Raw genomic sequence first — 5,768 nt, 5'->3', positions numbered from 1 at the left:
GATGACAGACATTTCCATGACCACTTGACACAGATGCTGCCAAACAGCTTCATGTTCTGGTGTGTGTGATTCAGCTTGTCCTCAGCTCAGGCCACAGATACTGAAGGCTGCAGAGAAGATGGTGGCTGTGATGCCCTCAAAGCAGCGGGTCCACTGCTGCCCAGACTGCTGACTGCCACATCAGCCATCTTGAAGAGAGTAGGTCCCTGGAGGTGAAGGGCGTCTTTAAGCAGCTCCGCAGCTCGACCTTCTGTGTGGGGGCATGGTCACTCTGTGCCCTGTGGCTCCAGGTCGTTCAGGTGGAAGGCGGCTAAACTGTGGAGCTGGTGTCCTATGGGTAACCAAAGCAGGATGAAACAGATATCCCATGGAGCAAATCCAATGGGCAGCCCAGAGATTCCAGATGACGCTGGGCAGCTTCAGTTTGCAGGTGGCATCTGGACAGGTCCTCAGGGAGTGCACCCTGGCCCACAACTGTGCAAGACATTGCAAACTGTTGCCTGGCATCATCCGTATGGAAGGGGTTGGCGAAGTCAGTCTGTAGGTTGCCTGTGGCCTTGACGATGGCCATGATGGCCTGGAGGGTGTGGCTGTAGATGACTGCGCTGCACAGCCAACCTTCCTCCTCTGAGTAACCATCCTCTTGGATGATATGCTTTGAGGTCCTTAGGGCAGGTATCTATCTCTAGTCTAATCAAGGGAGAGCATGTGGTACAACCATGGCTTCCTACTTCCTAGAGCTGCACCTAAGACAAAGATGCTTTAACAGATCTGCCTGGACCAGGGGCTAGCTGAGGACGTTTGCTTCACTCCAGACCGTCAGCGGGAGGGCAGAACCTGGAGCATGGCTTCCCGGGCTCAGTGTCTCGTGGTCTGATCTTTTCAGAGTGGGCAGCTGCCTCTGAAGGCTCTGAGCTGGGAGACTGTGCTTTTGGGGAGGACCATGAAACAGCCATTGGCTGGTGGGTTTCCATTTGAATTCAAGTCATTGGGAGCCCATGAAGAAGACAGAGTGCTATGGGAGACCCACATCCACAAACTCAAGAATCTAATAATGCCCTGCTCTGAGCATCTCCCACATGCCAGGCACTGTGCTCAACATTTTATGCAAGGAATCTCATTTCATTCTCATAAGCCTGCCAGTAGAAAAGGACCTGATTACTGCCATTACACAAATGAAGTCACATCCATTCGTTCATCAAGTACTTACTGAGTACTTCCTGGGTACCACGGCTGTACTGGGGATATGATGGTATACAACGGATAATGCTACTACAAGCTAACTATGGACCAGAGACCATGCCAACTAAGGGTTTTACATATATGTATCCTCCCCGCCTTTTTTTTTTTTGAGATGGAATGTCGCTCTTGTTGCCTAGGCTGGAGTGCAATGGCGCAATCTCGGCTCACTGCAACCTCTGCCTCCCAGGTTCAAGTGATTCTCCTGCCTCAGCCTGCCAAGTAGCTGGGATTACAGGCACCTGCCACCATGCCCAGCTAATTTTTGTGCTTTTTTAATAGAATGGGGTTTCACCATGTTGGCCAGGCAGGTCTCAAATTCCTGACCTCAGGAGATCCACCCGCTCTGGCCTCCCAAATTGCTGGGATTACATGGCGTCCGGCCCGTATCCATTTTAATTCTTAGAACAATCCTATGAAAGAATTTCCATTAAAAAAGTCATATCCCCATTTAATTAAAGAGACTTCCCTTTTAAACCCATTTTACAAATAAGAAAACTGAAGTCCAGGGAGGTTAAGTTCCTTACAGAAGGACACACAGCTAGTAAGTGTAACAATGTGAATTGGAGCCCAGGCCTGATGGCCTCTTATCATGCAATACAAAAATTCTGGGCAAAGATGAATCTCTGCTGGCCAAGGGGCAGCCTGGGGAAGAATGTTGTCATGGCCTTGGCCTAAGCTGGTTACTATGTATGTTGAAGTGGGGATGGGGGGTGGGGTTCTTGCGTGTGCCCCTCCCACCTTCCTCCTTAATTTCTGCCTCCTGTCCTCGATCCTGCTCCTCCTGCCCGGTGCTCCCCATCTCAGGGTCACAGGGATGCTTGGCCTCCACACTGTGGCACTGTGTTTGTGTCTGGGAGCTCTGCAGGCCCAGCTGGCTGAGCAGGGCCATGTTTGTCAGCGCTGCTCCTGCCAGCCATGTCCCCTGTGCCCCTGTGGACTCTCCTGATGTTGGAGTCACGTCTTTATTGAATAATAAGCTCTGTGTGTGTGTGTGTGTGTGAGAGAGAGAGAGAGAGTTAGACAAAAGGAGGCCTTGGCATTAGGCCTTTTAATGAACAAAGTGACAAGGTGACTGTCCTTAATTGGCTATCACAACAGCCAACCAGGTCCTGCTCCCTCCATACAGGCCTCCTGCCTCCTTGAAGTGGCAGCCACCACTCGATGCTCGGAAGGCTGGGGAGCAAGCAGCAGCTTTTCTCTCACTCTCTGGATCCGAGACAGCTTCTCCCCAGCAGGCACCAACTGGCTTGGCTGGCTTTCTGGAACCTGGGTGACAGCCTTCTCCCCTCTGCCTGGTTGCCTTCATTGCATAGAGAGGGAGATTTTGGCTGTTAGTTTGAAGCTCCCAGGTCATTATGATAAACTCCTTGTGTTAGAGCTACCGCAGAAGCCACCACTGAGAGTATGTGGTGAAGGGGCCAGTCCTATTTTCGAGAAGTTGGGAGAATGAGAGAAGACCTTGGGTTCCTGTTGCTTCAGGATTTCCATTTTAGCTGATGAGAGAAAACACTTACCAATGTCAGAGCCCTAACCTAGCAAGAGGTGGCTTTGATGTCATGGAAAGAGCACTAATGTGGCAGTCAAGGGACTTGGAGCCAAGTTCTACTAAGATAGTAAGTAGCTACTAATAGTATATAGTGCTTACTATGGGTGAGCACTCTTCTAAACACCTTACATATTTTAATTCACAACAACCTATGAAATAGGAACATTACTTCCTCTATTTTATAGTTGATGGAATTGAAGCGGAGGGTGCTGACTGGCTCAAGGTCACAGAGCCATTAGAGGCAGAGCAGACAGTCACGAGCCACTTCCCTGCACTCGGGGCCACTGTGTTGCCACTGTCCTGCTGCTGGCTTGGGGGCAGGGCCGTGGGCCTCATGACCATAGGGGTAGCTGGTCGCCTGGCCCACCTGCCTGTTCCACCCACTGCAGCTGGGCTATGGATGGGACTGTCCCAAGAGTGTGAGGCAGCAAGGGATGGAGCTTCTCTTCCCAGGGACAAAAGGAGCTGCACGAAGGGTGTCAGCACAAAGCTGCCCTAGCCAGCCTTTCCTAGTTGATCACACCAGTCATTAATCCACACGCAGAACACAGTTTGGGTCTGGGCTCCAGGCTCCACAGTCATTGCCATGTTTTCACGGGTCTGATAAATGATTCTGCTGTAGAGGCTTGAAGGGCATCTGTGCAAAGTGGTTCTGAGCAAGATTCTTTAAGATGTTTTTACACATTCCCATTAACTCTGAGGCCACCTTGGGACCAGGGGAAGGAGAAGCTGGCAGTGTTGGGAAGCCAGGGGTCTTTGGTCTGGAGTCAGAGGAAGCCTGTAAGGTCTTGTTCCCAAAAGTCAGAGGAGCAGGGCCTTGGAGAGCATTTAGTCCATGTTTTTCACAGTATATGAGAGGAGGCTTGGGTCCAGACAGAAGAAGGGAGTAGCTCAAGGTCGACCAGGACTAGTCTTGTTCTGGGGCTCTTAAGACTGCCCGGCCTTTTGGAACCCTGTTACAACACATTGCATCACATGCATTATCTCATTTTAATCTCCACACCAACCCAAGGAGGTAGGTGTTATTAAGGCCATTTTACAGATAAGGAAATCAAGGCCCAAGTGGCAGAACTGGGATTTGGCCCCAGATACTTCCATATTATTTCATGTGCTTCCCTTTAATATTAAGACCATCTTTATATCTTCCAGAGCACCTTCTCTTCCATGTATAGTTTGTTTGTCCGGTGGCCATAATTCCTGAGCCAGCAATTCCTGACTGGATGGTCAGTCTAACCTCAGATAGGCGAGGTTCAAATCCAACTCCACCATTTAGTAAGTCCGACCTGGAGCAAGTCATGCAATTGTTGAAACCTTAGTTTCTACTTTGTAAATTAGGGATAATAATGTCTAATTACAGGACTTTTTTAAGGATGAAATGATACAATCCTTGGAAGACACTTATTATATTGCCAAGGATGTAAGTGGTAGCTCTAAATTTTTATTATTATTGATAAGGAGTGCCAGTATTTGATACTGAGTCTTACCCTGAAAACCTGGAATTATGTTTGTTGCAACTTAGTGCAGTCTGATTAATGCAATAATTTTTGGCTGAGATCTAAAGAAGGCATGGCTATTATTATAATCTTAATAGGTTTTATTTTTATTTTTTATTTTTATTTCCATAGGTTTTTGGGGAATAGGTGGTGTTTGGTTACATGAATAAGTTCTTTAGTTGTTACCATAATAGGTTCATTGCCCGATGCACACAGCAAGTCAACATGCCAAGACATGGGAGACACGGGTTGCAGCAGATAAAGAGATTTAATCATAGGGTCACTGAATCAAGATATGGGAGGGGACCTCAAATCCATCTCCTCAAGGAAGTTGGGGTAGGAGTTTTAAGGGTTTTGGAGTGGGCCAAAGTGTGGAGGTGGAAGAGTGAAGGGTGAAGTCATTGGGCAGGAAGAAGCAGCAGCTGTATTCTCATGCTAATCCCATTCCTCTCTCAGGGTCTTCAAACCTGTTGCTGGAATTGGGGCCTGAAAAACGTCTTAAGTGATTCTTCAACAAAAGCCTTATGATTCTAATGTTAGAGATCCTGTATGTGGGAACAATGGGGATGTAAGTCAACTCTTTTTTTTTTTTCAGATGGAGTCTTGCTCTGTTGCCCAGGCTGGAGAGCAGTGGCTTGATCTTGGCTGACTGCAACCTCCACCTCTGGGTTCAAGAGATTCTCCTGCCTCAGCCTCCTGAGTAGCTGGGATTACAGGCGTGCACCACCACACCCAGCTAATTTTTGTATTTTTAGTAGAGACGGGGTTTCACCATGATGGCCAGGCTGGTCTCGAACTCCTGATCTCAGGTGATCTGCCTGCCTTGGCCTCCCAAAGTGCTGGGATTATAGGTGTGAGCCACCGCGCCCGGCCGCAAGTCAATTCTTAAACAGTCTTATGATCCTAATGTCAGAAATCCCATCTACAGGAACAAGAGGATACAACTGGTCAGGATCTAGTGCTGCATGACTTTCAGCAACAAGGAAGTGAGCGAAAGTGCAGCCCGATTAATGCTTAATTATAAGTATATTTCTGTCCAGAACTCAGCATGCAATTCTTGTCAACTCTATAGGAGTGGTTTCATTATGATTTCATTTATTAAGGTCTGTGGTTGAATAATGGCTCCCCAAAATATCCTAGTCTTAGTTCTGGACCCTGTGAATGTGTTAACTTACGTGGCAAAAGGGATTTGCGGATGTGGTTCAATTGAGAATCTTGAGATGGAGAAATTGTGGTAGATTATCTGGGTGGGCCCAATGTAACCACAAAGGTTGTTATAAGAAGGAGACAGGAGGGTCTGGGTTGGAGAAAATAGGATGATGGAAGCAAAGGTCAGACACAGAGAAAGATGAGGGTGGTTTGTTGCTGGCTTTGAAGATGGAAGAGGGGGCCATGAGCCAAGGAATACAGGCAGCCTCTAGAAGCTGGGAGCAGCTTCTCCTCTAGAGCTTCTGTGAGGAGTGTACCCTTGCCCACTTATTTTGGAC

The sequence above is a fragment of the Pongo pygmaeus genome, chromosome 8, assembly GCF_028885625.2.
Source record: "Pongo pygmaeus isolate AG05252 chromosome 8, NHGRI_mPonPyg2-v2.0_pri, whole genome shotgun sequence".
In the NCBI taxonomy this organism is placed as follows: domain Eukaryota; kingdom Metazoa; phylum Chordata; class Mammalia; order Primates; family Hominidae; genus Pongo; species Pongo pygmaeus.
The sequence above is the reverse complement of the archived record's forward strand: the minus strand, read 5'-3'. Positions refer to the sequence as shown.